Raw genomic sequence first — 24,320 nt, 5'->3', positions numbered from 1 at the left:
GGTTCAGGCGGTAGAGCATGTGACTCTTGATCGCAGGGTCATGAGTTCAAGTCTCACATTGGGCATAGAACTTACTTAAAAAAATTGCTTGCGGGTGCCTGGATGGCTCCGTTGGTTAAGCATCCAACTCCTGATTTTGGCTCAGGTCATGATGTCACGGTTTGTGGGGTTGAGCTCTGCATCAGACTCCAAGTGACAGTGCAGAGCCTGCCTCAGATTCTGTCTCCCTCTCTCTTGGCCCCTGCCCCGTTCTCTCAATAAACTTAAAAAAAAAGTGTTTGATTAGACATTGTTTTAAGATATTTACAAGCTGATTTTAGCAACTATTTGAATCAAAGGGTATATATTTTCTTCGGTTCTCCTTTCCTAATGATTTTGACTTCATTAAATCTTGAATTCTTGTTTTCCTGTCATGGGACTGTGTGGATAAGCTTAAGTTAATCAGTGTTTGGCCAGCCCTCTCTTCCTAGAAGCCTGGCCTAAGGCTCTGTTGTTCTCAGGGCGTGTCATGCTTTTGGTGAATATGGAAACTCCACTTAAAAATCCCCACTCCCCTGAGCCACAGTTTCTCCCAAGAAGGAAGTAGTAACTTGAAAGAAACAGTGCTGGAGAGGTGCTTACTCCTACTAAATATATTGTAGTGGCATAGTTTAGATTCCTTTCCCAGGGGCAGAAAATACAGAGTATAGGACCAAAAGAGGGGTATAATTTTTTTTGGAACACCATATTCTTTCTTCTCCCTGAGACCCATGGAGATAATTATACGATTGGAAAATTAGACCCAAGAGGGGAGTTTAAAGGAGCTGGGACTGGCTAAACCAGAGGAGGTGAGGGTGAGGGTAGATTTGTGGGCCTGAAGCAGCTGTTCTGCATTTCCGGTAGGAGGGGAGTGTAGGGAAGGAGCTGCTGTCTTTGCCAGAGAGGTGTAGGTTAGACTCGGCCATGAAGGGGTCAGCATTCGAGTGGGATGCTCTGATGTCTGTGGTCACTTTTGAGTATCCAAGGCCAATGCTATGAAGTTTATTTCTGCCAAGGCACTATGTCCACAGTCAGGGCGGACTGCCCCCTGAGCGGTCTTGGTGCCTTAGTGATAGCTTTGGGTTTCCTGCAGCCCGGATTGCCATAAAAGTGCTTAATTGGAAGAGGTGGAATTGTACACTTTTGCTTCCTGTTAAAAACAAGGCTTTATTACAACAAATAAGCCTAGCACTAACTGATTCTATTAACTTTGCATTTAAATAAGGTATATAATTTTAAAGGTTAAAGCAATGTAAAATTTAGGGCTAATTGGGTACCTTCCTTCCTCATTTAAAATTCTTAATAACCATTTAATTAAATTCTGGGTTTTTTTTCTTCTCCAGGGTTAAATACAACTAGTGCATTCTCAGTGTTTAGGCTGTGTGTGTGTGTGTGTGTGTGTGTGTGTGTGTGTGTGTGTGTGACATACGCGCATGCGTGCACATGTACATGGTTCAGACATTTTGGGATTTCAGCTAAGACACAAAGGTCCTGCAGGTGAATTTCACACAGGCCAAGACACTCCATTTCTACCACAAGCTGCCTTATTCCTTTGCATCATCAGCTCCTGCCTTTCCCCAGCTTCCCATACACAAGTTGCTGTAGAAAAACCCCTCCTGCTCTTCTGCAAGCTGCAAGAATCCTGTGCTACTCTCCTGCTCTCCCAGTCAGATGGGAATTGTTCATCTTTCTCCAGACCTGACCAGTGCTCTGACTTTATCTCTTTGAGGTGATCTCCTGCATGACCCCTGCCATCTGGTGTTTGTGAGCAATTTGCATCGACCCTTAAGTTTTGCTCATTAAACACCCTGTTTGGCAGCTTTGTAGGCCCCCTGCAACTTTTACAGCTTGGCTTTGGGGACAGGCTGCTTCCAGCAGAGCCTGGAGGTACAAAATCTCAGATCAGAACGCTAAAAAAAATAATAACAATAAAACAAAAAAAGAATTGGAAAAGAAGGTCGTAAGTTTTTAATGGAGATTTAAAGTGATTTGTCTACAATCTTAGAAAGTGGGATGGTCCCATATCCCACTCTTCGACTTCTTTTTTCTAATAACATTGCTAGGTTGTTTTTAAAAAATACACCCAGAAGTATAAAGAAAAATAAAAAGTGACTGATAATTTTACTGTTTGGATAATCCTTTTTGGTGTTTTTTTTTTTTTTGATAGAAAATACATGCTCACAAAATTCAAACAGTGCAGGATGATAAAAAATGAAACTGAAGGCCTTTGTACGTAAACATACATGTATTTTACACAGAAGGATGATGAAACACAAGAGGTTCTGTACTTTGCTGTTGTTCATTGAATGTGTCTTAGAGATAGTTCGACATCAGCACATAATGTCTCCCTTCCCCTTTTGTCTCATCTACAAAGCAGTCCATTGTGTGGGCATATGATCATTTATTTAGCTTGTCCTCTGCTGAGACACATGGCTTGTTCCTAATTTTTATACTATAGTGGGTCTGCAATGGCCATTTTTGTACATACAATTTCTTCCATGTATATCTGTGAGATAAATTAATACAGATAGTAAGGTTACTGGAACAAAGTAAACCTGCATTTTAAATTTGATAAACAATGCCGTATTATTCCTAAGAAAGATTGCACACATTTACACTCCCAGCAGGAGTGTAGGAGGGCCATTTTTTATGTACACTCACCAATTTTAAACAAATTTTTGACCAATTTGGAAATTATTTTGCTCTGAGCCTGAATTTGGAATTCAGTTGAGCTTTTTTTTAATCCCCAAATGCAAAAAATTGGTTGTCCCAGCACCGGTTACCAAACACTACACTATTTTCCCCCTAGATCTGAAATGCTACCCTTATGGCATCTTTCTGCTGGTGACACTCAAATATACATTTCCAAGATTGAGCTCTATCGTCCTGTAGCAGCCGCCTGCCTACTGCCAACTCTCCTTGGATGTCTGATAGGCATCGCAAATGATAGATACGATAACAGGAATAGAGTCCTTGATTTGCTCCTGCTCAGTCTCTTTTTCTCAGTTAATGGCACCATCATCTACCCAGTGACTCAGATCAAGACACCAGGCATAATCCTTAACTCGTTTCTTTTTCTCCTCCTTCACTTCTAACCCCTCAGCAAATTGGCACTAGGTCAAAATTGTATCCCAAGTCAGACCACTTGTTACTATTTCCACCACTTCTAGCTAGTTTACGCCAACATGACTTCTTGGGTAGACCATTGCTAGGAGAATCTGAAAATTGCATCTCCTTTCTTGTCTTTATGGAGTCCTCTCTCGACATAGTAGCCAGAGTGATTTTTAAAAAAATGCTCATCAGATCATATTTGCAGACTAAAACCCTCTACTGGCTTTCTATCTCAATTAGACTAAAATCCAGATTCCTCACCAGCCCCTGCAAGGTTTATATACTCTGGCCCCTGCTTATCTTCCTGGCCTCCTATCATCCACAGTCTTTTTTCTCTTGAAGGCATGAACTTAATTTCAACAAAGAGTTCAGAGTTTTTGCTTTTGCTTTCCTTTTTGCCTGAAATGGGCTTCTCTTAGACCATCTTTGTCCTGACTAATTTCTTAGGTCTCAACTCAGATGTCACCCTCCTCACTCTTTTTATCTCACTGTCTTGATTTCTTTGCAGCATTTATCACCATGTGAATTCTCTTGTTTGCTTACTTAAAGTTTAGAATTTTTGTCTGTTCTTTTGGGTGCCAATTACTCAAGCATCTCGAGTAGTGCTTGGCACATAGTAGGCACCTGTGCCTGTTTCTGGAATTTTATTTTGCACCATTTCCCCATTTGTTCTCTATCACTTAATTAATTAATTGCTTTAATTAAGTTTTAGTGCTTATTAGACCAGGCTTTCTCTGCCCTAAACCTCACTCCCTACTCTTGTAATTTTCCTTGCTATTATATGTTCATTTTTCCAGAGGAACTTTCTAAAATACTCCTTGTTGGTATTTTAATTAAGCTCACATTGAATTTACAGTAAGTTTGGAGGGAAAAATTTTGAGCCTTTTTATTTAAAAGCACACTAGGTTTTTCTCTTAACTTAGAAATTTCTTGGGGCACCTGGGTGGCTCAGTTGGTTAAGTGTCTGACTCTTGATTTTGGCTCAGGTCATGATCTCATGGTTTGTGAGTTTGAGCCCCACGTCCCAGCTGTCAGCACAGAGCCTGCTTGGGATTTTCTCTCTCCCTCTCTCTCTCTCTCTCTCTGCTGTTCCCTGTGTGCGTTCTCTCTCTGTCTCTCTCTCAAAATATATAAATAAACATTAAAAAAAAAGAACTAAAAATTTCTTCCAGTCCCTCAATAGATTTTTAAAAAACTTCTTAGTATGCAGAATTTAGAGTATACACAAAAGTAGTAAGAACAGTAAAATGAGCCTTCCTGTACCCATTAAACAGCCTCTACTACTCTCAACCCATGACCACAGTTGCCTATCCACAACCAGCCCCCTCCCCATGTTATTTTCAAACAAATCCCTGACATCATTATTCCATCTGTAAGTGTTTCAATATGTACTTCTAAAAGATGAAGACTATTTATTTATTTTATAACTCCTATATATTTTTTTAATGTTATTTTTGAGAGAGAGACAGAGCACAAGTGGGGGAGGGGCAGAGAGAGAGGGAGACATAAAATCCGAAGCAGGCTCCAGGCTCTGAGCTGTCAGCACAGAGCCTGATGCGGAGTTCGAATTCACGAGCTGTGAGATCATGACCTGAGCCAAAGCTGAACGCTTAACTGGCTGAGCCACCAGGTGCCCCAAGACTCTTTTTTTGTTTAAAAAGCTATAATGCCACCATTATGCAAAAAAAAACTCATAATGTTTCTTTATTATTAGTTTTCTTTTTTTTTTCAACGTTTATTTATTTTTGGGACAGAGAGAGACAGAGCATGAACGGGGAAGGGGCAGAGAGAGAGGGAGACACAGAATCGGAAACAGGCTCCAGGCTCCGAGCCATCAGCCCAGAGCCCGACGCGGGGCTCGAACTCACGGACCGCGAGATCGTGACCTGGCTGAAGTCGGACGCTTAACCGACTGCGCCACCCAGGCACCCCATCTTTATTATTAGTTTTAAAGTTACTTTCTAATAGGTTAGGCATATTTCCTATAGTGATACATATTTCTTATTGAATATCAATGTATCAAAGTTTTAAAAATATTTTTTAGTTTCTATTGAAAGTAGATACAGACAGTCCCCAAATTGTGATGGTTGGATTTATGATTTTTCAACTTCATGATGGTGCGAAAGCAACACATATTCAGTAGGAACTGTACTTCAAATTTTGGATTTTGCTCTTTTCCCAGGCTAGCAATACCCGGTATGATCCTCTCTCGTGATGCTGGGCAGTGTGGCGGCCACAGCACCCAGCCAGCCACGCCGTCACAAGGGTAAAAAACCCATGCACTTATACCACCGGTCTGTCCCCATATATCCCTACTATTTTTCCCTCTCAGTACAGCATTCAATAAATCACATGAGATAGTCAACACTATTAGAAAGTAGGCTTTGTGTTAGATGATTTGGCCCAAGTGGAGGCTAATGGAAATGTTCTGAGCTCATCTTGGGTAGGCTAAGCTAAACTATGGGTTATGTAGGTTAGGTGTATTAAATGCATTTTTGACTTAACGATATTTTCAACTTACAATGGGTTTATTGGGATGTAACTCCATTGCAAGTTGGGGAAGATTTGTGTTGGTTTCTGTTGTATTTTTCAAACTTACTTTTACATGTATTAAAACTAATAATTTTCCTACATTAATTTTGTGATCTGCCACCTTATTGAATTATCTTATTTCTAGACTCTCCTTGTCTTCTCATGCCTGCCATTGTAGGGTTCTGGAATCAGTGATCTTTGTACACTCAGGATCTTCGTACACCTGACATACGCAGGGTTGTGGAGTTGGTACAGTGAGGCTGACCCCAAATGGGTGATTAGCTCCCAGAGGGAATTTAATTCATTTGGGGATTCATTTGAGACATAAAAATTGACAAAACTGTAAACTCACAAATGCACAAGAAGTTCATCAGCAGGTCCAAACTAAGTCACCGAGCTTCAAGAAAGGTGTCTGAGGACAGGAGAGCTCACAGCAAGATCAGGTTCATCAGTAGAGGCTTCCAGTAGGCGTGGATCAAGTCTGGCAGAGAAACACAGGAGCACGTTAAATCTCAGAACTGCGTGTTCTCAATTCCTTATTGGAATCCTCAGGGCCAGATGTGTTTCAGAACTCAGCTCTTTTTTTGGATCTTTAGAAAGGTCACTCCATGCATAGGATGTGTTATATGCCACTTCCAGTGGGCTCATAATCAGATGAACTGATATTTAGGCAGCAAAATATAGGCATGTTACCAAAGTAAGGTGAAGAAAGACTCTAAATGGCCCCAAGACAGTGCAGATCAGGCAGTTTTGCTGCCAAATGCCTTACAAAGCAAACTCAGTTGTCAAAGCTCTTTGGATTTAGGAGTTGCACATAGGAACTGTGGACCCTTGTAAGCAAAGACCCTGGTGAGACTAAACAAGTCCCCTGGGGAGGCAATAAAGAGATGAGCAAGGCTGGCCCCTTTCTCATTGGGTTGGCTGCCATTGACCACTAGTTGACCTCCTAGGTCCCATGCTCTGAGAGTCTCCAGTTACACACAGAACATGCCAAAACCTTGGGTTTGCTAACAATCCATGCTTCTCATTGCCTCTTACTCTCTATACTCCCCCTCCAACCACCACTTTGTGGTAAAACCCAAGGGGTTGGATGCTGAGCCTCTGGCCCACTTTTCCCTACCAGGTGCCCAGGGTGGGTGCCGGATGGACAAAGCAAGCAGCACGCACTGAGTGCTGGGACGTGGGGGGATGGACTAGCAGGCTGTCTTCTCACTCCTGGAAGCTGAAGAGAACCACTCTGTGGTGGCGATTACCTCCCAGGGTCCCCTCCCTTTCTATTCTCCTCAATGAAGACTGAATGAATATACTGCTGCAAAGCTGACTTAATACCTGCTCTACTTGAGGGAATGAGGTTTCCTCTGTGCAGAGCAGGGGTAGTTAGGTCACAGCAAGGCACTCTACTCTTTCAGCAGTTTCTGTCGGGTTTATGGGCCTCCCTGGGGTAATTACCATTTCTGGTTACCCTGGTAGCAGTGCTGAAAGCATCAGGGCACTGCTCTATATCTGGGGACTGGGATGGGGATGGCCGGGGCCTGGGCTGAATGGCACAGCGTCTGTGAGATTCAGGGTGGTCTTATCCAGACCCATTTCCGCACAGAACCACATCAAGCCATAGGGTATGTTGCATACAAGGGAAACCGTGGGTCAGGCCATCCACCTCTCCCCGTATATATGGTGTGTCTAATAAAACAAGTTAAAGATATTGTGAGATTTAGTCCTTGCGCCCCCACCCCTTCTGACTGGATTCTGCTGAGCCCTGTCAACGTTGGTTGTATCCTTAAATTCCTGAGTGGAGCTAACTGTGACCTCTGAGATTCTCCTCTCTGTTCCTAGAGAAGGTTCAGGAATCTTTTCTGGTGCTCAGTAGTCTGGGCCAGAGAGACTTCTAGAAGGTTATGATGTACTTCTTGTGTGTTCAGTTTCCCTTAATCTCTGTCCCAAAAGAGGGCAAAAGTACTGTGCTGTTTTTCTGCTCCAGTAGTCAGTGCTGAGGTGTCTATTGGTGGGATCTTGGCTTCAAAGTGCTTCCTTAGGAAGGGGAACAAGAAATTCCCACGGGCCCATCTGAACTATTTAGATGCTGGCAAACTCATCAGAATGCCACTCGGGTCATTTGGAACGTTGTCTCCTGGACCCACAGTTAGTCATCCCCTGACTTTTGGGAAGAGCCAAGCCTCAGTGATAACTCTGGTAAAAATATCATTTGGGATAAAAATGAGTTCATCTCCTATGTGTAAATTCCTGCGGTGGTTGCAAGGAGGACACTGTCAAAGCACTTAACGGTCTTCGGGCTGGGAAGAGCAGCTGGACGGGGCTGGGTTTCAGCTGGTCCCAAACAACGCTGGCAAGTTCCTTAATATCATGAGGCTTCCGTTTGCTCATCTGTTAACTGGAAGTAACAGAGTTGTTGGCAACCTCGCAAAGCGCCTAACACTGCCTGGGGCCTGGAATGTGCCAGTGGACGCTCAGGATGTGCTTGGTAAAGGCTGCCTGTGGTGATGGTGGTGTGGAGCCCAGTGTCCTCGGTTCCTGGGGCTGCCCGAACAAATGACCATAAACTGAGTGACTTAAAACAACAGACCTTTATTTTTCTCCCCGTTCTGGGTGTCAGATGTCCAAAGGCAACGTGTTGGTGGGGCTGTGCGGCCTCAGAAGGCCCAGGGGGAGAATTTTCCTTTGCTTCTTGCAGCTCTTCTTATGCGTGTTCCCAGGCTGTGGCCACATCCCTTGAGCCCCTGCCTGCACAGTCACATTGCCTCCTCCTGCTCTCTGTGTCTTCTCTTCTGTGTGTCTCTGACTTTCCTCTTTTGTAGGGGTGTGTGTGGTTGCATTTTAGAGCCTACTGGATAATCCAGACTAAGCGCCTTCTCTCAAGATCCTTAATCACATCTGCAAAAACCCTGGTTTTTTTCCAAATAAGGTAATGTTCCCAGGTTTCCGAGACTACGTTGTGAACATATTTTCTTGGGGGGGGGGGGGCCTGTGCAGCCTGCTATGCTTAGTAAATGCTTCCTATGGTGGTGGTGACGCCAGTGACAATGTCAGTGATGATACAAAGCACTAAAGAAGTACAGGCAAGTATAGGGGCTTTTGGGGGCAGGCATGGGTGGCACAAAAGAGGGGACGTGGCTCTGGCCTGACTCGGTTTCCTACCTTTTACTGCATTCCGGGCAGTCCTCTGTGTCCCCCTCATGGCCTTCTACCCCAGGTGTGTTAGGCTCCTGGGCCAGCTCAGGTCAGCCAGGATGGGCTGCTCTTCTGGCTGGTTGCCGGCCTCCCTCGTGAGGGATGCAGAGTGAGGGATGTGGACTTCTGTGAGGGCTCAGTGTGGCGATGTGCCCTCAGGCCTGGTCTGCCCCGTTGTCTGCTGCAGAGAGGAGCCACAGTCCTGTGTGAGATCTGATGACAGGGTCCAAGCGGCCACTGGCCACTGCCTGGGCCCAGAGAAGGATGAGCCGCCAAGTGGGACGGCCCTCCTTCCAGCTAGGCATGCTGCTGTCCTCAGGGCCCTACTTGGCTTGGGTTTGGCGGCTTGTTTGTTTTAAATTTCGGGATGGGAAGAGGCAGCTTTGGATCTGGCAGGGACCTTGGCGTGAAGTGAAATCCTAGGTTGAGGGGATGCGCTTGACAGGGCCCGCGGTGCGGTTAATGGTTGGACCGGAGGTTTCCTCCAGGCCCTCTGGCTGCCCCGCTGGGGGACAGAATCTGTAGGTCAGGCGGCAGGAGGGGGCAAAGTGTTTTGTCTTGTTCTGTCTTACCCGGATGAAGCTCTGGGGCTGCTCATTCTCTTGCCACCCATGGCAAGGACCGAAGTGGCCTGTGAGCATTCAGGTTTGCCTCGATTCGCTTGAAGCCTGGAGCTGCCTTCTCAGCGAAATTTATATGGAACTGGAGAGAAACTGCTCTCCGCTCTGCTGGCATGTCCCCCTGTGCAACTCAGTGAAGGGACAGGAGTTAGGAGACCTGGATTCTAGTCCCACTTCTGCCCTTATGGTCACACGGCTGAGGAAGTCACTTAAATGCTACAAGATTCAGGCCCCTCGTGGGAGGCGAGGGAGCTAACTCCAGCCTGATGCAAGGGTAGCGAGAGGAGCAGACAGCATGTCACCTGTGAAAGCCCGTTTCAAAATGTGTCATCCCTGCACGACTGCATCGGATTGAATATTGTTTTTAAAGAAAATGATATCATGTGGGCAACTCCTAAATAATGCTTTTGTAATGATGGTAGCATCAAAAATGTCAAAGACAAAAACAATGCTTCTAGAATGTGAAGGGCCAGAAATGACATGGGGCGTCTTGGCTTGACATGAGCTCTTAGAGGGCAGAGGCAGTCTCTGCTGTCTTTTCTGGTAGTTTTGAATCTGCACTACCCAGCATGAAGGAGTTGCTCCCTAAATGCTGAATGACTCAGTGGTACCCAGTTCAACCTGCTCTTTTGTTTTACCTGAGAGGAAGGAGACCACGGAGGTGAAATGAGGCTGGGCACTTCATTTAAATGCTGCTAGTGTTCCATCCCACAGACACACTGGGTCCTTGCCCCCTGCTGCCAAGCTGTGCCCTGGGGCTAGATTGCCTTTATTTTACTATTTCATTTCATTTCATTTCATTTCATTTCATTTCATTTCATTTCATTTCATTTCATTTCATTTCATTTCATTTTTTGCGTACGTTAGATTCCATTTATTCTTCAGAGTCCACCTTGAGTGCTGAATCCTCAGGGAAGAATTTCCTGGGCTGTCAGGCTGAGCTGGTCCCTCCTTGGGGACCTGGTGCTCCCTCAGCCCTCTGGCTAGGGCAAGGGGAGTGAGGCCCTTATCTTGGGCATAAAATGTAAAAGCACCAAAAATGCAGTAATCAAGATCAATGAGATTTTAGTGCACTATTTAAAAAAATTAAACTTAATGCAAAAATATGTATGTCTACCTTGAATGAAATACCAATATTGGGAAATAAAGACAGAATCTGACCCTGTCTTACAGGATCCCAGCCTTGTCTGTGGATCTTGTCTTTATTCATAATTTTGACATTTTGTTCTTCATGCATTTTTGCATTCATTTTTAAAAAACATTTAAGTGTTTTTATTTATTTTTGACAGAGAGAGAGAGAGAGAGAGCACGAGTGGGGAGGGGTAGAGAGAGAGGGAGACACAGAATCTGAAGCAGGCTCCAGGCTCTGAGCTGTCAGCACAGAGCCCGACGTGGGGTTTGAACTCACAAACCACGAGATCCTGACCTGAGCCGAAGTCTGACGCTTTACCAGCTGAGCCACCCAGGTGCCCCTGCATTCATTTTGATTCTGTGAAATACTACATCAGTTTTATTATTCTTGATTGCTGAGTTTTTTTTGAAGTCCCCTAAATGTTGTGCTTGAGGCCCTGGCAACAGCCTTCTTAGCATATGTCACCTGGGGTGCTCTTGTCTTTGTAGTGTCTGTCCCATAGGACCATGAGCTCTTTGAGGGCAGGGACAGCATCTCTTTATTTGGGCCCATCTGAGTCTCCTCAATCAGCCTTGGCTTTCACCTGACATCCTTGCCCAGTCCAACTTCAAAAGCATTTGGTGAAGGGTACAAATTTTACTGAAGATTTCATGGGGAAGAGAGAGGGGCCTGATGTCTCCAAAGTCCTTCAAAAGACATCTTTTGATTCTCTTCTCCAGAATTCTTCTCTTCCATCACCTGTCTTAACTCTACGCTTCTTTTCATTTCCATGTTCCTGTGTCCCCCTCCGTTTGTACACTCACTGAACAAAACAAACACCCAACCACTGTTATTCTTTAAGATTCCCTCTTGAGTGTTGGTGGTAATGGGAATAATAGGCAGATGGGCTTAGTTAATCATACTGCCCCACAGACAGGATGCCTGGTACCCACAGGGGCTCAGTGAGTGACAGATGAATGAGTCAATGAACAAACAAATGGATGAACAAAGCCTGGACTAACAGGAATTCTTCCATACTACTACTACTTCCTCTCCTTCTTCTCCTCCTCCTCCTCCTCCTCCTCTTCTTCCTCCTCCTCCGTCGTCGTCATCGTCGTCGTCGTCGTTGTCTTCTTCTTCTTCTTCTTCTTCTTCTTCTTCTTTCTTCTCTCTTCTCCTTCTTCTCCTTCTCCTCCTCCTCCTCCTTCTTCTTTTTAATTGAAGTCTAGTTGACACACAATGTTATATTAATTTCAGATGTACAACGTAGTGAATGCACAATTCTATACATTATGCAATGCTCACCACAAGTGTGGTCACCATCTATCACTATACAACCTTAGTACAATTGTATTGACTATATTTCCTATGGTGTACTTTTCATCTCCGTGACTTGCTTATTTTATAACTGGAAATTTGTATCTCTTAGTCCCTTTCACCTATTTTGCCCACCTCCCCACCCCCTTACTCTCTGGCTATCACCAGTTTATTCTCTATATTGAAGAGTCTGCTTATTTGTTGTTTGTTTGCCCATATCTTTTCCTAACTAAGCCAGAAAGACCCTTTACAAGGAACTTGAGCAGCTTTGGCAAGTTCCAATGGTTCTCTCATTTTTTTCTTTCAAAAAGGGGTAAATTTCCCCAGAAACCTATCCTATGAAGTGTCTTAGCCTCCACCACTCTTTCCCCCAGCTCTGGGTTTCTCTTACCCATGAGCACTGACCATAGAGACAACTGTGGGCATCCTGAATAAGCCTGCATCTTATGTTGGGGGAGGTCATCAGCTCACCTCTTAAAGGCCGTAGTGATTCTGCTTGATAGTCAGAAGGTTCCAGGATCATCAAGGCATCCTTGGACCCCAGGCCACAGAGTTCTGAACCTCCTCTGTCAGAGATTCCAGAACAAAACTGAATGTTACTTGATTGTGCTTATAGGGGCACAACCAGCCTGGTGAGCGCAGGAACACTGGTCCTTTACTAAGGATAACACCGTCATTGTAAATATTTTCAGACAATAGAAGCAATTTACTATAGAGTGTATAGAGAATAAAAAGAAGATTAAGAATACTGAAAAAAAAAAAAAAAAACAACACACCTAGAATCTTGTCCCAGAGATGACCACTGTTAACATTTCCTCGTGTTCTCTTTCAGACTTGTTTCTCTTTGTAGAAAATGATTTTGGAAGTAGAGAAGATGGGGAACAGCCCACTGTCTGTTCCATTTCCTGATCTAGTCCTCTAGCACTGAACGTGTGTGGCAGGAGGAGGGAGACGTTGGCATGAAGCCCCTGCAAGCTGCCTCTCGGGTGTGGGGAGTCCTGAGATTTCTGTTGTTATGAGTTAAGGAGTTCAAAGACCTTTGAACCCAGCTGCGGTGCTTGGGTCATAGCTAATTCCTCCAGGTTTATAGTCTAGGAAGCAAATCTTTGCCTCCCTGCCTATTTCTTTAGATCGAGTCTCACCAGCAGGAGCTGCCTGTGTGTGTTGGGAAGACAGATTTTATTAGGCTCTGACTCTGCTTTGGTGACATTGATAGGAAGGAGGCTGGGTAGGACCAACTCTAAATGCCTGCCAAGTACTAACAGTTTTACATGCATAATTTCATTTACTCCTCATAATAACGCGGTGATGTGGGTTATTACGATCCCTGTATGATGAAGTAGGAACGCAACACTCAGGAGGTTAAGCAGGTGGCCCAAGGCCACACTGTGACCACGTGCAGAGACAGATGGCAGTCCTGGGTCATCTCCTCCAAAGCTCAAGCTGCTTGCTTTCCCATTCTTCCTTCTCACTGTGGTTTGTGCCAGGGCTGGGATGGTAAGAGGGGGATTTATCTTTTCTTGGAGTATTTTCTGTTTTCTCAGTGGAGAAGATCTGACTCCTGAATGTCAACCCACTTTGGGCATTGGTTATTGTGTTATATGGATGAGGCTGTTGGTTTTCATTTATTCATTCAATGGCTATTGTAAATGCCTAGTGTGCTCCAAGCGCCGCGCTGCCATTAGATACGGGAAGTAAACTAATATGAAGTCCCTGCTTTCAGTGGGTTTAAATTCTGGTAGGGAAGAAAGACAAGGGAATATCCTGTACCTTTCAAGGTGGTAGGAGCAATGGTAGAGAGGGCTGGGGTAGGACAGAGAAGCATCTAAATCCATAGTCATCTTAAGAAGGTGGGAGTGGTGGCTAGGGATGCCTTTCCAGAGGAAGCTATTTTTGAGCTGAATTTTAAAGGCATTGAGGTGTGAAAGAGCATGAAGTGTCCAGGAAGCTACACGTGGTTCATGAGGGTGCAGAGCGAGGGGTGAAGGATATCATCTGGAGGGCTCAGAAATTCCAGATTAGAAAGCAGGGCGGATGATGCACTAACTATTCTGAGTGTAATCTCCCCATATTGGGCATTTATGGAAAGGTTTCGAGGATCAGCTCCATGCTTTAGAAAGACCACACTCTGGCTTCTGAGTGGAGTCTGGTTGGAGGGGTACAAACTGGAGACAAGGGTCTGTTGCAGCAGGAAGTTATTTGGCCCAGATGACAGCAGGCAGGGGTAGTGGATTGGGTTGGGGAGGACAAGGTGTGAAAAAGACTGGGAGAAAGACTCCCCACAGGGAGGTGATAAGTGAGGTCCAGGGCAAGAAGGAGAGGGGAAAACAAAGATAAGGCCTAATTTCAGACTTGGGCCAGTGTGGATGGTGAGGCTTTCAGGAGACAGGAGGGAACAGCAATAGATCGGGGGCCAACTTTGGAAAAGAAAGGGCTGGTAGACACTCAGAGGAGATTGAGCTTGAGATGCCCATGAGTTAAACAGATGGTTTCCAGTGGTCGGAAATGAAGGATTTGAGGACCATACTTTGATTCCCCCTCTTCTGTTCCTTTCCTACATTCCTGCTCTTTTTTACCCCCACCCCAAGCCCCAACCCCTGCTGTCAGTCTTTTTATTTAGGTTGTGCCTACCTCACCCCTCCATGCACTTTATCTAAGCCAGGGTGCTGCATTCCGTGTAAGGCCCTGATAATATCCCCAACATCCCTGAGAAAGGGAGTTTTATATTCTTCCCACTTTATAGAGAGGAAACTGAGACCCCCCCCCCCCCAATTTTCAAGCTGTGATATATTAGTCTCCCAGAGAGGGAAGGGTGAAGCCATTTGTCTTGCCAAGGGGGGAGAAGGGAAAGAAGAGGGCACATGAGCAAGGTGACCAACTCATCCTATTTTGCTGGGACTGTCCTACATCCCAACACTGAAGGTCCCAGGAAACCTTTTAGAGCTGGATAGGCCAAGAGGGTTGGTCACCTTCAGTTCGATGGGGAAGAGGACAGGAATCTTCCTGCAGTGTTAGGAGCTAGGCATGCTCCCATCTCCCGGGGTGGGGGGGGGTTGCGGGGGTGGGGGGGCCACAAGGCTGCAGTTGTACAGAACCAGTAACTAGTGCACAGTAGATCCCCTGTAAATATTTGTCCAGCGACCAAAGCCTGAGTTATATATAGAAAAGGGGTAGAGTGAGGATAAATGTTTTTTCTTGACCAATTAAACAGCAGACCCCTAGTATATACACAGGTGTCTTTCCGCTCACAATCCCTTCTGAAGCATCCAAGATGAAAGCTTCCTTCCTATTTTATTTAGAAAAACCAATACCTGTTCTAATCTCCCTGAAGCCCTAACTCTGTGAGGACCACCAGTGCCTGAGGCAGCTTTGATGTCATACATTTGCATCTGGGAACATAACTCTGGTCCTCTCTCACATTTGGAAACCATGGGGATAATGAGCAGATGTTTTTCTAATAATGAGAAGATGTGCAGGCGCTGACACACGAGAATAGTTTCCAGTCCGTAAGTTAATTAGCAAGCTGGGGAGCCCAGATAAATAAAGCTTTCTGTTGCCTTTCCTGGAGTCTAAAATATCTGATCTGGAGGTTCCCTCCCATCTATCCCCTCTGCCCCAAGCATCAGGATTTGAGGGGAAGCATTTAAATGCTTGGTAATTTGTGTATATGGAACTGGCTTCGAAGCAGCCATATGGCTAGTGTTCTACAGAAACTCCAGCTCACAGACATACAGTCAATTCTCAATTATTTGCTGGCTGAGTATCTGTCTCTCCTCACCCAACTTTGGCTTACCTGTTCTTCACATTGACTTTCTCATGAGCATTATTGAAGCATTACCGTGGGTAGAGGGGGAGAGGAATTACAGAGTAGGGCATGCCATGCCCTCTGTTAGTGACCTTTTTTGTCTCGTATTAATCATCAAGCAATCCCATGAAGGAGGCATCCTGTTACCCCTGTTGTACCAAAGTCTTAGCCAGGTTAAGCTACCATAGCTGTTGAGTGGGGAAGTGGATTTAAAGCCTTTTGTCTAATGGCAGAGCCCAAATTCTTTAGCAGTGAATGTCCCCTTAGAGTTTAGCAAATGCAAATCTTCCCTATTTGAATGATGTCTTAGTCGGCTCAGGCTGCCATAGCAAAATACCAGAGACTGGGAGGCTTACACAACATTTTTCTCTTACAGTTCTGGATGCTGGAAAGTCTAAGATCAGATACCGGCAGATTCAGTGTCTGGAAAGGGGTCTCTTCCTAGTTTGCAGATGGCTGGCTTCTCCTTATGTCCTCACGTGTTGCATGAGGGGAAGAAGAGAGAGACCCGAGTCTCTTCCTCTTTTTATAAGGGCGTTAATTACATCATGAGGCCTTACCTCTGGTGACTTCATCTAACCATAATTACCTCTCAAAGGCCCTGCCTGCAAATGCCATCACACTGGGGGTTAGGGCTTCAACATATGAATTTTGAGGGGACACAAACTTCTAGTCCATGCAGCGTCTAAGCAAAACCCTTACTTGAATAGGGACTTCTCATTGGCACGTGTTGGCTGATGATAGAGACATAAGGACTGACAACCTCCCAACTCTCGGATTCCACATTGCCCACTCTGTAGTTCATTAATTAGTCTTCTCTTTTCTCCCCATTGCCCATTTTTTAAAATTCTGCCCCACTGATCTTCTGTCTTTGAGAAGTGGTAAAAATGGGACAGTTATTGTTTTCAGGCTTTTCAAAAGTCAGAGAGAAGGCCCAAGAGATTATCTCAAAATTTATTCCAGCCAGAAGATCCTATGTTTCTTTGTAAAAATATAATACTCAGAATTTGAGACTTGGAGTTCAATGAGTGTATTCTGCGGGTTGATGGCATGTTTACTGAATATCAGTGGCTGTTGCTAACCATGCTTTGAAACAAGAGACATGTGTTTTTAATAGAATTGCAAGTTTTATGCCTTGTTAAAAATACCAGCAGAGATATTGGCTGGAGGAATGAGCACTAGCTATGAATTCTCTTCTCCGTCTGCTAGGGCAGGGGGGAGGGACTGAGGGAGAATGGCCTATGCCCTCACATTGGATTTATTTCAGATGAGTGGCCCTCCCTGTTCTCTTTTGGAAATGACCATTGGCCACCAGCTGGTCTTCTCAGCTCCACTCTCCCCACCAACCCAATACATGGGATAGCAAAGGGCTTCATTCTTTCTGAATGAAGGGCAAAGTACTCATGTTTATTTCTAGAGAAGCTTTTGTCTTATTTGTGAAAAGCATCCATTGGATTTCATGGAAAGCCTTAATGACATGGTATTTTAAAAGAAATGCAACCTTATTACTTAAAGCTATACTTTCTGAATGCTAGGACCAGGGGCTAAGTCCTGACCCCATGCACAGGACAACTGGCAATCCTCACATTCCCCAATGCAACACCCGCCCCTGAAGGGATGCCTTGAAATCCTTCTTTAACTTTAGATTTCAATACCATGTGTGTTCTTTTTAACAATTGTAAAAGTAATAGCTGTATGGAAATGAAGTAAATTTTCATTAATAATTTCGCCACCCACACATACCTTTCATTTCTTTCTATTTTTTTTTTTTTTCTGAGGGAGAGAGAGAAGGAGCAAGTGAACTAGAACAGTGAGAGAGAGAGAGAGAAGTGCGGCTCACAGGGGGCTCGTGTTTTCCCTGAATCGGGGCTCGTGCTTACCCGGAGTGGGGCTTGAGCTCACCTGATGTGGGGCTCGAACTCACGAATTGTGAGATCATGACCTGAGCTGAAGTTGGATACTTAACAACTGAGCCACCCAGGCACCCGATACTTTCCATTTCTAAGATATCGCTGGTCCATCCTTTTTTCTGTGTTTGTGGATATTGTAAATGAAGTACTTACAAAATTGAGCTCATATTCTGCAGTTTTGAATGCTATTCCACCTCACTTAATAGCACATTGTATACTTCTTCCCATTTCATTAAAGCGCCTTCAAATGTTTTTTAATGAATGCATAATACTCCATCCAATGGATGCACCACAATTGATTTAACCAGTGCTCTTTTTCTCAATATTTTGACTGCAGATTTTTCCTATTATAGAAAACACTGTAATATTCTTGGTCTTTACTCTTAATTATATGAAACGTTTCTTTTGTTTGAGGTGTCTTTGTTTTTCCCCCATGTTAAAGATGGATGTGTTCTAGCTACACAAATCAAATTATCTTTTAAATGCAGACGAAGGGCCTTCACCCTAATTAAGTAGCCATGTATTGTTTTGTAAAGAAGGCCAGATTTAAAAAATAAAATAAAGAGTGAGGATGGGAATGAGAATGTTCACACACTACTTCATCTTTCTCTCTTTCTTCTAAGTTTATTTATTTTGAGAGAGAGAGAGTGCACACACATGCACGCTCACACACACACACACACACACACACACACACACAAGTGGCGGGGGGTGGGGGGTGGGGCGGGAGGGTTAGAGAAGGGAGAGAGAGAGAACCCCAAGCAAGCTCTGTGCCAACTCGGGACTAAAACCCACAAACCGTGAGATCATGACCTGAGCAGAAATCAAGAATTGGACGCTTAACTGACTGAGCCAACCAGGCATCTCACTACTTCACCTCTTATGTAAACTTAGATTGTGTTGTGTGGGTTGAGAATATACATTAAAGAATATACAATCTATTCCAAGGGAAGCCTGGTTTATACACATGAAAGAATTAGGGACTATAACAATGGGTCAAACTACACAATGGGTGACTATGTACTAAAGAAAGACAGTAAAAGAGGAGAAAATCCTTGCATTTTCTGGAGAGAGGGGATTTTAAGAGAATATCTGGGATTTTAAAAGATAGAAAGGTGCCTTGAATTGAACCTCACAATTGTGCTTACAATGTGCTTGGGATGTTGTATATATCATCTAATTTATTCCTTACAATGGCCCTACTTATTTATTGTTAAAAGCCATTGGACCCTTGGGAAAAAATGCTACCATATAATAAGGTTATAGATTTATACAATATAATAAGATCGGAGATATTGGCAGATACAATATGATTGAAATAGACAGGATAATAAATATTTCAAAAACAAATGAAATCAGGGTAAAAGGAAAATATGGACAGGAAGAATGTAAGCTCTATGAAGGAAGGATTCTTTGCCTGTTTTGTTCACACCTGGATTAGTGACTGCATGTAGTAGTGTTCAATAAATATTTGTTGAATGAATGAATGAATGAAAGCGTTGACCAAGATGTTTGCTCTATGGTCCTGTATGTATTACTCACTTGTCAGATGCAGTTTGACTCTGAGGTTTTTGTAGACGAAGCACATAGGGTAACATCTTCAGAAATAACCTCAATTTATAAATAAGTAACAGGTTTTGGAGGCAGTGGGGACAGGATTTGACAAGATTATGTCTGAGAAAAGTGGGGGATCTATTTCAAGGAGGAGGACTGCCATGGGCGGCAGTTCGAAGGACTGGCGAGTGAGAGCAGCAGAGAAGCATGTTGTCAGGGAGACATGGGGTGCGTGAAGAGGAGCCTCCTAACTCGGGCAAAGGGCATAGTAGGAAGCTGTAAGAGAGAACCTGGGCAGAAGGCAGATTTATTTAAGAGCAAAATAATCTCGGGGTGCGTGGCTGGCTCAGTCAGTGGAGCATGTAGCTCTGGGTCTCAGGGTTGTGACTTCAAGCCCGATGTTGGGTGTAGAGATTACTTAAAAATATTATAAATAAATAAATAAATAAATAAATAAATAAATGCAAAATAATCCCATCATTTCCTTCTAGTCAGAAACCCTCTGTTATGAACTGAATTGTGTACCCCCACACCCCAAATTCATATGTTGAAGCCCTCATCCCCTAGTGTGACTGCATTTGGAAATAGGGTCTTTGAGGAGGTAATCAAGATTAAATGAGGTAATATGGGTTGAACCTTAATCTGATAAGGACTAGTGTCCTTAAAAAAGAGAAGAGACACCAGGGAGCTCTCTCTTCCCCCTGATAGTACACAGAGGAAGAGCCATGTGAGCTTATGGTTGAGAAGGCAGGTGTATACAAGCCAGGTGTCTTCTTTGATCGTGGACTTCCATCTTCCAGAACTGTAAGAAAACAAATTTCTGTTGTTCAAGCCACCCAGTCTGATATTCTGTTATGGCAGCCCCAGCAGACTGACATACCCTCTGTAGAAAGATAGAGTCCCACCAATCTGGAAAAGGTGAACACTGCGAAAGTTCACGTTAGGTCCCAGAAGCCTACAACATCACCAAGTTTTTCATTTTTAGAAGAGAACTGAAGCATCATCAATCTGTTCCCAAATATCTGAGAGCTGTCTCACCCCCATCATGGTGGTAACAGTAGCTCTCAGCAGCCCTCATTCTCAGAAGGATGAAATGATACCGGGCTGCGGGTGGCGGGAAGGGCATGTTCAGTTTGAACTGGCCGAATTCAGTCTCTTCAATTTTGGTCTGGCGTTTTTCACTACATCTTTTGCAACCTATTTATCTAAGTCCCTTGGCCCCCATAGCCCCTCCCTGCCCCTCTCCGAGCACAGATATAACTCATCCACAATTATAAATGAAAATTGCACATCATGGGTAGCCGGTAGGGGGACAACACCAGTCACTGCATACCCCTTACTTACAGCATTTGGTCCCGACCATAAATGACCCATGGGAAACTGGGAAGGGGCCACGTGGCAGGAGCCTGGACAAGTGTTTTTCTTTGGCTGTTCTGGGCTTGGATTGTGTTTATTCTTTCTCAACTAACTTCTGTAGCCCCTAAATCTATTTTTAAGGCAAAAGTGGTGCTTCTGTTTTGTCACAGGAGGAAATGCTGTCTCTGAAAACCATTATCTGTAAAGTAGGGCTGCCATGGACAGGGTGTGCACTGGTCAACTCAGAGAAGCAAAAATCAAACCTCTAGAATGGTGCAACATGGTGGGCCTGAGTCTGGGCTTTCACCCTGGCATCAGATCAAGGTCATTTGGGGTTACCTACAGCTCAGGCCTAACCTCATGCTTTGATAAGATATTACAAGAAGCACTCAGCTTGAATCTTCTCCTTCCAACCTTCATTTTTTAAATGTGGGCCTGATGGCCTTGTTAATTTTCACCAATTATTTTTATATATGACTATGATAATAAAATAATAGGGATTTCATGATGTTTTCCAAGAAGCCATAGGAATAACTGTACTCATTCAATTCTGTCTTCTAAAATCCTGGGCTTTCAGGCAGTCATAGGACTTAGAGAAAATTTTCATTAACTCTTTTGCTTTTTTCTCCCTTTTTTTCTTTTTGTAATTTAAGGTATGATTGATGTACAGCCCTGTGTAAGTTTAAGATGTGTGGCATAATGATTTGATTTACATATATTGTGAAATGATTACTCCAGTAAAGTTTAGTTTACATCCCTCATTTCATGTAGATTAAAAAAAAAAGAAACAAATTTTTTTCTCATAATGAAAACTCTTAGGATTTACTCTCTTCACAACTTTCACGTACTGTACCAACTCTTTTGCTTCTAAAGAAAGCATTCAATGATTTTAAAGAAAGTATTTAGCTAGTAGAGAGGTGTCTTTCAATGGAAAACCACTTCTTAGCTTGTGCTGCTATTAAATGTATGGCCGTTCTCCCCCCACCCCCACCCCCACCCCCACCCCAAGATGTTTTTGTTGTTCCTCTTGAGGAAGCCAGTGTACAAATATACTCCAGAGCTTTTTCCAGGATTCTTACTATAGAGTCTGTATTTGGAAAATCTATCACTCAATCAATAAAATACACAAGCCCGGGGCACCTGGGTGGCTCAGTCGGTTAAGCGTCTGACTTCAACTCAGGTCACCTTCTCACGGTCCATGGGTTCGAGCCCCACATCGGGCTCTGGGCTGATGGCTCAGAGCCTGGAGCCTGCTTCCGATTCTGTGTCTCCCTCTCTCTCTGCCCCTCCCCCATTTATGCTCTGTCTCTCTCTGTCTCAAAGATAAATAAACGTTAATAAAATAAAATAAAATAAAATAAAATAAAATAAAATAAAATAAAATAAAATAAAATAAACTACACAAGCCCAGAATGTAAGTATGACAGAACAGAAATTATTAGTGGAGTATGTCCCCAACCTTTCTCCCATTTGTCCTCTCTGCCCAGGAGAGTTTCAGCCCAGGGGATTACTACCCCCGGCCCACCCTCAGAGGAGGGCCCTACTTTAACTAAATAGTTCTTTTAGGTCATTGTAAGAGTTAAGGCCAGACTAGTTAGTCATCAACAGGTTTTTCCTTTCAGGTGATGCAAGCCTGGGTCAGGGAAGCATACCTTGCATGAGTGGGAAACATGTTTAGAAAAAGCACCCCCCTTCATGCCTCTGTGACCTCGCTTTCCACCCAGCTGCTCCTATATCTTTTCCAAAGCCATAAAGTCACATCAAAACATTTTCTTAAAAACTGGCTGAAAATGAATCGCTTTGGGAGAGGGTAGTGTACACAAGGAAATAGCTGTCCTTGAGTTTGGTTTCTATCTGGGGAAGGAGACTTGAGGCAGATCTTAAAGAGAGAAGTGCAGTAGGTTTGGTTTGTGAAAGAAATGGTTTAAAGATAAGAGGAAGATTTGGGGAAACATATGTATGATCTACGAAATTCCTCCATGATGTTTAAAAAATGCATGTAAAGAGCATGAACAATATTTCTATATATATACACAAATATAAGTCATTATGTTAAAATTAATATAATGTTATGTATCAATGAAATCTCAATTTAAAAAAAGAACATAAACCATTTGAACTTCCCTTTGTTTGCTGGACTGTATTTCTATGATCTCTGTATCATTCTGATTGTTATATAGGTTATGGTTTTATGTGTTTGACATGAATTACACTAATGAACTATGTGGAGGTAATTTTCTAGAAAGCAATGCAGTATGGTGGCTCAGGACATGGATTTGGATTTGGCTGGACTTCTGTCCAAATTACAGTCCTGCTTACTTTCTGGTCACCTTGAGCTTGTTTCTAAACTTCTTTGAGCCCCAGCCTCCTCATCTATAAAGAATAGAGATAGTAGAGCCTACCTCTATCCTACCTCATCAGATGTGGGGATTAAGAGAGATGTTGTGGGGATTAAGAGAGATAACCCATTTGCAAACCACCTAGAAGAGTGGCACATAGGGCATTATTGTTGGTAATCGAAAGTGCATGTTGCAACAATTTCCAACAATGCCTTGTGAAAATAAGTATCGTTAGAGGAGCTCTTCTGCCTTACTGAATCGCTGTGGGATGCCACCAAGCCTGAGTATTCAAGCTAGGGTTAGAGCAGCAAAGGGCATCTGCAGGCACCAGGGTCCATGCAGAATGTTCATTGGTAGATGGATATGGGTACATGGATATCAACAGAGGGATCTGGATTTGCCTTTTTTGTTCAGACAGGAATCATCTAAAAACAAACAAACAAAACAAAACAAAACGAAAAAACAGGAACCATCCAGGTTTAACCCTCGTGGCTTTGCACCAAAATATATAATCCAACGTAAAGGGCTGAGGATGCACATGCACAATATTAAACCAGAAAATGCCCTATAGCCAGAGGTACTATATACGTGTGTTAGGGGACGGGAAGAGAGTTAAAAATAGAGGGTCTTTTTGCTCTTGCCTATGGTGCAGTTTTCCTTGGGTTTTTGGAGAGAGACCCAAAGTGGGAGCAAGCCTGTACTTGGCTTGTATGTGTGCCTTAAGCCAAGAATGGTTCAAAGAATGGTGCAGAGGCCACACACAAACCAGAGGGTGTGCAGGGGAAGTGTTTCCCTGGGGGTTTTGGCCTCTTCCCCAGTGCCATCAGTACAGGGAGACAGTCAGTACTGGACTCCTAGACTGTGACTCAGGGGACTGGTGTCTGGCTGCTGGCTGTGCTAACTTCATCTATGACCCTGAACACACCATACCTCATCTACAAGTCTCCGTGTTCTTATCTGTCAAATGGGCTGGCCAGACCCTGTGAGCTTTTGGGCTACATTGAGCTTCAGGAGTCCTGGATCTGTTCAGTAAACTGATTCGTGATTACCCTGTGACTGGAGCAGGTGAGGATTATCAACACGCCAACTCTCAGACTTTCTTTGGAGTTTCTGAACCAACATGCTGTCCAGTCCTAAGCCAAGCACTGGCTGCAACTCTCAAAGGCACTAGCCTCAGAAGGAAGAGAAGTTTGCCCTTTGTATCCTTTAAAAACAGAATAATGATTAGACAACACTTTGGACCTTTGAGTCTTGAAGTCAGTGATTAACTTGGGTTCTCCAGAAATTATATATAGTAACTTAAAGGAGAAAAGTGAGCTGAGGCCAAGGCTGTGGGTGATCAGAAATGTGGCATCTTGATCCAGAATGCAAGTCCCTGACTCTGCCTTGGACACGGTAAGACCCAGGGGACTTGCAGGGATTAGTTCAGAACCCAGAGCCCTGAGAAGTACTTACAGTTGC

The 24,320-nt window shown here is 43.8% G+C and overlaps 1 protein-coding gene across 5 annotated transcripts in view; it reads left to right on the top strand.

Moving 5' to 3' along the window:
* PDZD2 (PDZ domain containing 2) overlaps positions 1-24,320 on the top strand; it is a 364,850-nt gene that overhangs the window by 33,261 nt on the left and 307,269 nt on the right. For 2 of the 5 annotated variants that reach the window (XM_053201763.1, XM_053201754.1), the window contains exon 1: positions 21,898-24,254. The exons of 2 other annotated variants lie outside the window; for them this stretch is intronic. The gene's annotated coding sequence lies outside the window, so the exon portion shown is untranslated. Of the gene's footprint in view, positions 1-21,897; positions 24,255-24,320 lie in introns of those variants that run through there. One more of the 5 variants, XM_053201742.1, reaches the window with a different exon arrangement.

This window comes from Acinonyx jubatus, chromosome A1 (genome assembly GCF_027475565.1).
Source record: "Acinonyx jubatus isolate Ajub_Pintada_27869175 chromosome A1, VMU_Ajub_asm_v1.0, whole genome shotgun sequence".
Classification (NCBI taxonomy): Eukaryota; Metazoa; Chordata; class Mammalia; order Carnivora; family Felidae; genus Acinonyx; species Acinonyx jubatus.
This window is presented reverse-complemented; position numbering and strand designations above follow the sequence as displayed.